This window comes from Gopherus evgoodei, chromosome 3 (assembly GCF_007399415.2).
Source record: "Gopherus evgoodei ecotype Sinaloan lineage chromosome 3, rGopEvg1_v1.p, whole genome shotgun sequence".
Lineage (NCBI taxonomy): Eukaryota > Metazoa > Chordata > Testudines > Testudinidae > Gopherus > Gopherus evgoodei.
In genome coordinates this window covers 167,907,394-167,917,322 of record NC_044324.1, presented here as the reverse complement: position 1 = coordinate 167,917,322, position 9,929 = coordinate 167,907,394, and positions in this window count along the sequence as shown.

Genomic DNA, 9,929 nt, shown 5'->3' with positions numbered 1-9,929 from the left:
CTATTAGCACTATACTAAACTTGCCTTTTAATTAACATAAAACCATTTTGTGGTTACATTTCAGTCTTAAAACATGTAGAATATAGTTAAGTTAATTCAAAATAGCCTACTTCTTACTTTAGAACAGCTGTTATATTATTTTCTTGCTGGGAGGGAGTTTGGGTGCAGGAGGGGGCTCCAGGCTGAGGCAGAGAGTTGGGGTACAGGTGAGGGGTGCAGACTCTTGGAGGGAGTTTGGTGCAGGAGGGGATTTTGACCTGGGGCAGGGGATTGAGGTGAATGAGGGGGTGCGAGGTGCAGGATCCATCTGGGAGGCACTTACCACTGGTGGCTCCTGGCCAGCAGCGCAGCAGGGCTCAGGCAGGCTGCCTGCCATGGCCCCATGCCGCTCCCGGAAGCAGCTGGCTGCTGGCACATCTCTGCGCACCCCTAGGGGGAGGAGGATAGTGTGTCTCTGTGTGCTGCCCGTGCCCACAAGCGCTGCCCCCACAGTGTTCCTGGTCAATGGGAGCTGAAGAGATGGTGCCCCTGTGTTAATCCGACCCTGCTTTCTGGATGTATGGTTGATCTATCAAGTGGACAGCCAATGTCACTACTGCTCTCTGTCAGAGTGCTTGGGAGTGACTCACCTCTTCCTAAGAACACAGGTAAGAGCCTGTGGAGTCACTGAGCTGTGGGGGGTGAAGGGGTGGAGCATAGGCAGTCATACAGAGAGAAACCAGAGACAACCCCTACATTCAGTAGAGTATTGTTCTGTAGCCAACCTATTGATTCTGCTGCATGCCCCTAGAATGCGCCTCCTGGAGACAGGTCATAGACCCAGCGTGCAGCATCTCTATAAGGGGAGCCAGGGCACTGAGAAGCCTGCTGGGGGGACACACCTTCTGACTGGCTGTTTTCCCCCTATTGCCCTACCTCTTGGGCGAACAGCAGCCAATAAAAAGCTGCTGCAGAAAGCAGGCTGCACTCCCTGGTCCCCATCCCCTCAGGAGCCCAATACCAGTTGAATGGGAGTGAAAAGATCCCCATTGCTCAGGGCCCCTCCACCTCCTGGTGCAAGCAAAGGGGTGGCTCTTGTGTGCCTTGCTGCAAAACCCAGCCCGGGAAGGGGAAGAGGGACCCCCTGCAGCTCTCTCAGGCCTGGGTGGGGGAGGTGCAGAGCCCCAGGAGTTTCAGAAGCAGAAGTGAGGCTACAGGGCAGAATGGGGGGTAGGGTAAGGGCTGGGCAAATGGGATAGATGTCCCACCTTTTTCAGCCCCCCCTTAAGCACTAATGCCCCAGCTCTGCACCCCACTCACCAACAGTTTCTAATGTCTCCTCCCTGCAGTCGTGTTCTTGGAGGCTTGAGACTCATTCTTTCACTGCAGTGCTTGACTCAGCAGTACATTAGCTCTGTGGACAGTAGGTGAGACCCCATGACTGTTTTTGGGTGGAAAGTGGGGAAAGATCATGGATGGGTCTGTGATCATTTGACTGAAACATTGCAGCAGGACGGTCAGATGTTAATACTTGCCTGAGTTGCTACTGGTAATACCCGAAGGTGATTTTCACTCAAACTATTTCTACACTGGTGTCATAGGTCATAGGTGTTCTTAAAGCAAATTGAGTCTTCTGAGTGCACTTGTTCCACTCTAAGAGAGTGAGAGGTTTGAGTATCACAGCTTGGATGGAATCCAAAAATTGTTTCATCAGTTGCTGATGTGCTTCACAGTCCTGGAAAAAAGAACTGACTTATCTTATTCATCAGAAATTATCAACTGCTAGAACAGGGCCTCATCCTCCCTGATTGAACTGACCTCGTTATCTCTAGCTTGCTTGCTAGCATATATATACCTGCCCCTGGAAATTCCCACTACATGCATCTGACGAAGTGGGTATTCACCCACGAAAGCTCATGCTCCAAAATGTCTGTTAGTCTATAAGGTGCCACAGGATTCTTTGCTGCTTTTGCCTGCCTTGAATATGCACTGTGCTGATTTTATGTAGAGTAGAAGAATTAAGTCAAGCAGCTTGCTTTTCAGGAAGGGCTGATTCTTTAAGCCACTGTTCATGTCAACAAGAATAGGATCAGACCCTAATGTTGGACCAAATTAATCCCTAGTGTAACTTTTTTGACTTTCTGGTATAACTCAGTCAAATCTGGATGACTGGGTGCTCTTTAAGAAACAATATCCTCAAAGAATACCTCTAGTATCTGTGAAACTGGAATGTTCCTAATTTGACTAGTAGTCTTGATATTTTGGCCATCTCTGAAAATACCATGAAATGGCCCCCTTTCCTCTCCCACAATCATCTCATTCCAGGGCAAGTAAATGTTTGTGCTTGGATATTGATCATCTATGCACACTCAGGGAAGCTATCCTACTGATGATGATTTTCCTTATTGATGATGTGACTGAGCCTACAACAACAAAGTCTGCAGCATAGACAAGTGCAGTTTCAATGTGCCTTTAGTTGGGTTACAGAATTCTTCATCCACACCAATCTGTCCCCTAAAAATCACTTCCTATCCATATCCTTTCTACCCTCTCTTTGAGCATGCCTGCCTCCAAATAAATCCACACATCTGCTCTGGCTTTAAATCCAACCCTCTGCACTGTGGCCCAGTGAAGTGAGGAGATTTACGGGCAATTCTACACTTAAAATGCCACTGTTGCACTTTAATGAAGATGTGCTAAACTGATGGAAGAGAGTGCTCCCATTGGTATAGTTAATTCACCACTCTATGTGGTGAGTTAGGTCAGTATAACTACATCACTGAGGGGCATGCATTTTTCACACCTCTGAGGGTATGTCTACACTACCTGCCAGATGATGGGTAGCAATCAATCTATCAGGGATTGTTTTATTGTGTGTAGTGTAGACATGATAAATCGATCCCCAATCGCTCTCCCGTCAACTGCTGAACTCCAGCAGCGCGAGAGGCAGAAGCAAAGTTGATGGGGGAGCTGCGGCCATCAATCCAGTACTATGAGGATGCGAAGTAAGTAATTTTAATTCGATCTAAGATACGTTGACTTCAGCTACGCTATTCTCATAGCTGAAGTTGCATATCTTAGATCGATTTCTCCCCGCCCCCTTTGATCCCAGTGCAGACCAAGCCTATGTGATGCAGTTATACCGACATAGGCCAGTAGTGTAGACCTGACCTTACAGAAGAGGTAAAATTATCAAATATTCCTACCCCATTTTACATCACACCAAAGATTTAAAAATGCAAGATTTGAAACACAAACAATGGTGGCATTTTTCCATTCTGAACGGGCTAGTCTATCTTACTCAGTTTTTTGTCCCAGATCCTGCTTCTAGACCAGTGTGTCTTGTTTAACAGCCTGAGGCATGTTCATCATTTATTTGTTTTTCCTTAATGACCAACTATTGTGCTGATGCACCCTGCTGCTGGGTGATATTAACAATCAGTGGTTTACTGCTGACACTTGAAAATCTGGGCATTAACTGGGAGATTAAAATTGTCAATCAAAGGTGCCTGCTTACATCTCTGATTTATTCTGTCCCTTATACCAAACATACAAAAAAAGAATGCTCTAGTCATTCAGGAAGAGAAGGGATGAGTCTAGATGAAGATGGAGCAATCTTGTATACGAAGGGTGACCAATTTATTCTTATTTTCCTTAAACTGTGCCAGGGATGTATAGAAAACAGTGATTAAATGCAACATCAGCTGAAAGAGCAGCAGCTTGGCTGGAACTGAGCATCAGTTTGTAGTCATGCTCTTAATTAGAACACAAACATTGTCAAATAGTTACATTATCACCTATAATTGGTCCAACAGAAAGAAACAGTAATTGTGACATTAGCAGCCAGATTGCTTTCAGGAAGGATCTTTGTTCAAAATGGAAACACACTAATTGCCATAATGAGATAGATGAAAGAATGAATGTAGTGAGAGATGCTATTATACTTTATCCCACTGCATGGAAATCTACTGTAGCTCCTATTAAAAGGCAGGTGTTTTACGCAGAGTGGTGAAAAAAATAATGTGCATTGTTAATTCACTGCTTCTTTCTTTGGGAGTTAGAGTAGCTACACAAAGCATAGCAAAGCCAGACTCTGCTTTCTATTATATCAGTGTAAATTTGGAGTACCTCCACTGAAATCAATGGAGGTGCATCAGCGTAAATCTCCCCCGCCACCACACACAAAGTACAAGACCTGGATAAACAGTTTTCGCTCACTCTTACTCTTCTTCAGAAGCCTCACTCTTCTGACCACTGATAGGGTGACTAATAATAAAATGAGCTGTGCCTGTTATAAATCAAATTTTTAGTAGACAGCAAATGCTCTTGTAAGGCCCAAGGATGAGGGATTTGCCTGAATAAGAAAATGTAGAATTTGGCCCTTAATTTGTTCTCTCAGTCCAACACATTTAAAAAGGCATTTCAGCTTCAGCAACCAGTAAGGACTGAATGTATGCAGTGTTTTACATGCCACTTAGGCCTGGTCTACACTACACGTTTATACTGATTTTAGCAGCGTTAAACCGATTTAACGCTGCACCCGTCCACACAACAAGGCCCTTTATATCGATATAAAGGGCTCTTTAAACCGGTTTCTGTACTCCTTCTCGACGAGAGGAGTAGCGCTGAAATCGGTATTACCATATCGGATTAGGGTTATTGTGGCCACAAATCGACGGTATTGGCCTCCGGGTGGTATCCCACAGTGCACCATTGTGACCACTCTGGACAGCAATCTGAACTCAGATGCACTGGCCAGGTAGACAGGAAAAGCCCTGCGAACTTTTGAATTTCATTTCCTGTTTGCCCAGCATGGAGCTCTGATCAGCACGGGTGGCGATGCAGTACCAAATCCAAAAAGAGGTCCAGCATGGACCATAAGGGAGATACTGGATCTGATCGCTGTATGGGGAGGCAAATCTGTTCTATCAGAGCTCCGTTCCAGAAGATAAAATGCCAAAGCATTTGAAAAAAATCTCCAGACAGAGGCCACAGCAAGGACTCAGCATAGTGCTGCTTGACAAGCGTAACGGAAAGCCAAAGAATCAAATGGAAGCTCACGGAGGGAGGGAGGGGGTACTGAGGACTCCAGCTATCCCACAGTCCCCGCACTCTCCTAAAAGCATTTGCATTAATGGCTGAGCTCCAAATGCCTATAGGGTCAAACACATTGTCTGGGGTGGTTCAGGGTATACCTTGTCAGTTTATCCACCCTCCCCCCCGTGAAAGAAAAGGGAAAAAATAGTTTCTTGACTTTTTTATATGTCAACCTATGTCTACTGCATGCTGCTGGTAGACGCGATGCTGCGGCACTGAACAGCAGCACCCTGTCCCCTCCCCTCCCCAGTGGCAGATGGTACAATATGACTGCTATCCATCATCATCATCCGCCCATGAGTGCTCCTGGCTGGCCTCAGGTGAGGTCGGCCAGGGGCGCCTGGGCAAAAATAGGAATGACTCCTGGTCATTCCCAGTAGATGGTACAGAACGGCTGGTAACCGTCTGCATCATAGCAACTGGGGGCTGAGCTTAATCAGCCCCTTCCTTTCATGTCTAAAGAAAAGATTATGTACTGCCTGGATTATCATAGCAGCTGGAGGCTGCCTCCCCCTCATTTTATCTCACTAACAAGTCAGTGTTTCTTATTCCTGCATTCTTTATTACTTCATCACACAAATGGGAGGGACACTGCAACGGTTGCTCAGGAGGGTTGGGGGAGCAGGGAAGCAACGGGTGGGGTTGTTGCAGGGACACCCCCTAGAATGGCATGCAGTTCATCATTTCTGCGGGATCTGACACGGAGCGGCTGTGCTCTCTAGTACACTGGTCCTCTAGCACACTTGCCCCATATTCTAGGCAGGACTGACTCTATCTTTAGATACAACATAAAGGAGGGAATGACCTGCGGGGTCATTCCCATTTTTGTCTTTGCACCCCCAGCCGACTTCAGCCAGGAGCACCCATGACAGCAGCAGACAGTACAGAACAACTGATAACCATTATCTCATTGCCAATTTACAATGGCATGGTAGATGGTACAGAACAACTGATAACTGTCTCTGCTATCTTGCAAAGGCAAATGAATGCTGCTGTGTAGTGCTGCAGTACCGCCTCTGTCAGTAGCATCCAGTACACATACGGTGACAGTGACAAAAGGCAAAACAGGCTCCATGGTTGCCATGCTATGGCATCTGCCAGACCAATCCAGGGAAAAAGGGCGCGAAATGATTGTCTGCCTTTGCTTTCACAGAAGAAGGAATGAGTGACGACATTTACCCAGAATCACCCGCTACACTATTTTTGCACCATCATGCATTGGGCTCTCAACCCAGAATTCCAATGGGCGGGGGAGACTGCGGGAACTATGGGATAGCTACGGGATAGCTACCCACAGTGCAACGCTCCAGAAATCGAAGCTAGCCTCGGACCAGGGATGCACACCGCCGAATTAATGTGCTTAGTGTGGCCACGTGCACTCGACTTCATACAATCTGTTTTACAAAACCAGTTTATGTAAAATCGGAATAATGCCGTAGTGTAGACGTACCCATAGAGAGGGACTGTTAGCTGTCTGTTCCATGAAGTTATATCTTTGCTTCTATAGCCCCTAGAACAATTCAGAATGCCATATCCCATTGCAAGCTCTTGTCCGGTTTGTTGGGTGCTGTTGTCTGCCTAATTGTTCCCTATGCTTGGTACTAAAAAGGTGACCACTATGCTGCTTTGAAATGTGCACATTCTCTGATTATTCTATATAGAGAGAGAGTGTGTGTGTGTTGGAGGCAAGGGAATCCATGAGGCATCTACCTTATCCTCCTTCAGATCCCTCCTTAAGCCTTACTTCTGCTGTGATGCCTATAGAAAACTGCCATCCTGAAATGGCTAAGCTTCTACTTATTATGTAAAAACAAGCTCATTTTACTCTTACCTTTGTCTCCTGGGCTCTTTGTCGTTTCATCCACCTATTGCATCTTGTCATAGTTAGGGCTTGTCCATGCTACAGATTATGTCAGTATAACTTATGCCACTCAGGCGTGTGAATAAGCCTGACAACATAGTGTGACAGACCCAGGCCAGTGAGGTACAGGAGTCTGATAGAGGGCAAAAATACCGGTCACTGGATGAGTAGTTTTCTGTTTCCTGAGTGACCAGAGCAGGGGCTGCACTAGAGTAAGCAGGAACCTGCTAGAACCAATTAAGACAGGCTGATTGGAACACCTGCAACCAATCAAGGAAGGCTAATCAGGGCACCTGGGTTTAAAAAGGAGCTCACTTCAGTTTGTGGTGGGCGTGCGAGGAGCTGGGAGCAAGAGGCATAAGGAGCTGAGAGTAAGAGGGTGTGCTGCTGGAGGACTAAGGAGTACAAGTGTTATCAGACACCATTAGGAAGGTCCTGTGGTGAGGATAAAGAAGGTGTTTGGAGGAGGCCATGGGGAAGTAGCCCAGGGAGTTGTAGCTGTCATGCAGTTGTTATAGGAGGCACTCTAGACAGCTGCAATCCACAAGGCCCTGGGTTGGAACCTGGAGTAGAGGGCGGGCCTGGGTTCCCCCCAAACCTCCTAACTCCTGATCGGATAAAGGAGGAGTTGACCCAGATTGTGGGTTCCACCAGAGACGAAGATCACTAAGGTGTGCAAATTGGCCAATAAGCACAGGACTCACCAAGGTAGAGGAGGAACTTTGTTACAATAGCTATCACCTCTCATGGATGTGGTTTTGTTATGCTAATGGCAGAGTCCTCTATATTGGTGCAGCTGCACCGCTGTAGCACTTCTAGTGTAGACTAGCCCCTAGACCAGTGGTTCTCAAACATTTTTTTTGTGGACCACTTGAAAATTGCTGAGGGTCTCGGCAGAGCACTTTATGATCTTTCTAAGTGTTGTTTGTACCGTTAGCTAACCATTATAAAGCACTTTGGATAAAAGCACTATATAAAAAATCCCTTAATAATTAAGGATTTTTTTGTTCTACGAATAAAAGTACACAGCTCATATTTTAATATCAGTAGTCTTACCTTTCTAATGCAATGGATGTGCCCTCTCTCCCTCACCGTGGCAGCCTCTGAGCTGGGGCTGGGAAGGAGTGGGGGGTCTTTCTCCTACAACAGCAGCCACAGAGCTGGGGAAAGTCGTCTCTTTCTCTGGCTGCCGGAGCCCTGCATGTCCCAAATTCCCCCCACCACCTCTTCTCACCCCACTGCCCCCTCACACCTACCCCTATTCCCCCCAAGGCCACCACCTCACCTTACATGTGCGTCTTCTCCAGGGTCCAGGCACCTAATTAGTTGAGCCATGCCTGTGCAGTTCCACTAATTAGGTGAATGGCACTTCATTCTCTTGTGTGCGGCCTCCCAGGCACACACGTTAGAGGAAACTATCCGTGGACCACCTGAACGGAGCTCACGGACCACTGGTGGTTTGCGGGCCACAGTTTGAGAACCTCTGGCCTACACTGTGAACTCTCTGGGGCAGGGACTATTTAGTATTATGTTGACTGGGGTCCTGAGGTATGACTGTGGCACAAATAATCATGACCTGTCCAATCTGAGTTGTGAGTGCCTTGGGAGGGGGAGGAAACCAGTCTCTCCTTCTATTTTGTACAGCACTGCACACAGTAATGGCACTCAAATAATACCAGTTTCTTCCCTAAACCTAGCTCACAATGACCATTTTTCAAATCTCCCCTTCCAGTCCCTGGTCTGGGTTATTTCACGTGAATTGTCTTACACTTTCCAAGGCTGATTCTCATTGTATTACTTCCTGCCCATATTATTAGTCTTTGTCATGCCATCTGGAGCGGGTCATGACTGACAGTGCCTACCTCAGGGCAGATTGTCATAAACAGAGAAGATGCTCCAAACTGGAGATGTGTTCTATAATTAGATTTCACCAAATCAGTAACAAATGTGAACTCCTGGATCACTATAACAGTCTTACCAATGGAGTCAGAGACAGTCCCCTTAGACTTCCCTCTATCTTGCCACCCAAACTGGTCTCAGTTATAAATGGTCACTTGCACCAAAAATCACACCATATTCACTTTGCTCCTAGTCCCAAGAGACCAGTCACTTACCCCAGATCACTTGGTATCCTAGATGTTACACCAAAGACAATGCCTACAGCCAATCCTGTAATAAACTATGTAAAGGTTTAGTAATGAGGAAAAAGGAATAAGGGAGTTATTTGCAGATTAAAGCGGGAAAACATATACACACAAATGAGTTACCATCTAAATCCTAAATGTGACAGAGCTGCAGTGATCTGTCAGTTCAAACTGTCTTTCAGAGCAGCCCTGGTGATCTCTGGCTTTAGTTTGGTGCCTGTAGCTCTGTCAGAGTTCAAATAGCCAAAAAGATGGGAAATTTTCTTGTGTCTATTTTATTTCCTTCATTCAGCCTCCACACCCACAGGAGGCTTCCTTGAATGTAGAGTTTTCATGGTGCAACAGAGCCATTAATCAATCCTTTGTATTGTGATGTTCCTTGACGGCCCGTCTGATTATTTTTCAGGGTGGTTTGGGGAAGGGATGATTCCTGTGTATAGGTTCACAAGTTCAGAGCAAACATTTTCAAAGTTATAAAGCAAAATGTACATATTATAGCATGGAATACAGCCATTACAAAGTGAGATTAATGCATGCAGCAATTTACAAGTGTTTCATAGCATCTAAACACTAAATACATTCTTATAAGACTTACACCCATTTTAAGCAAAACTAATGAATAAGTGAACTAGTCTGATCTCCAGCTATGAATCTGTCCATTCTTACCTAATGCTTGCAATCTTGGCAAGAGCCGGCACCTGGTTTGCCAGCATCACAGTCTTGGTATTATTTCTCTGTTTTTATTTGGGTATGCAATCTTTCCCAAGTTAGTACCATCTGTGAATTTAACACTGAACATAAGAACGGCCATACTGGGTCAGACCAAAGGTCCATCTAGCCCAGTATCC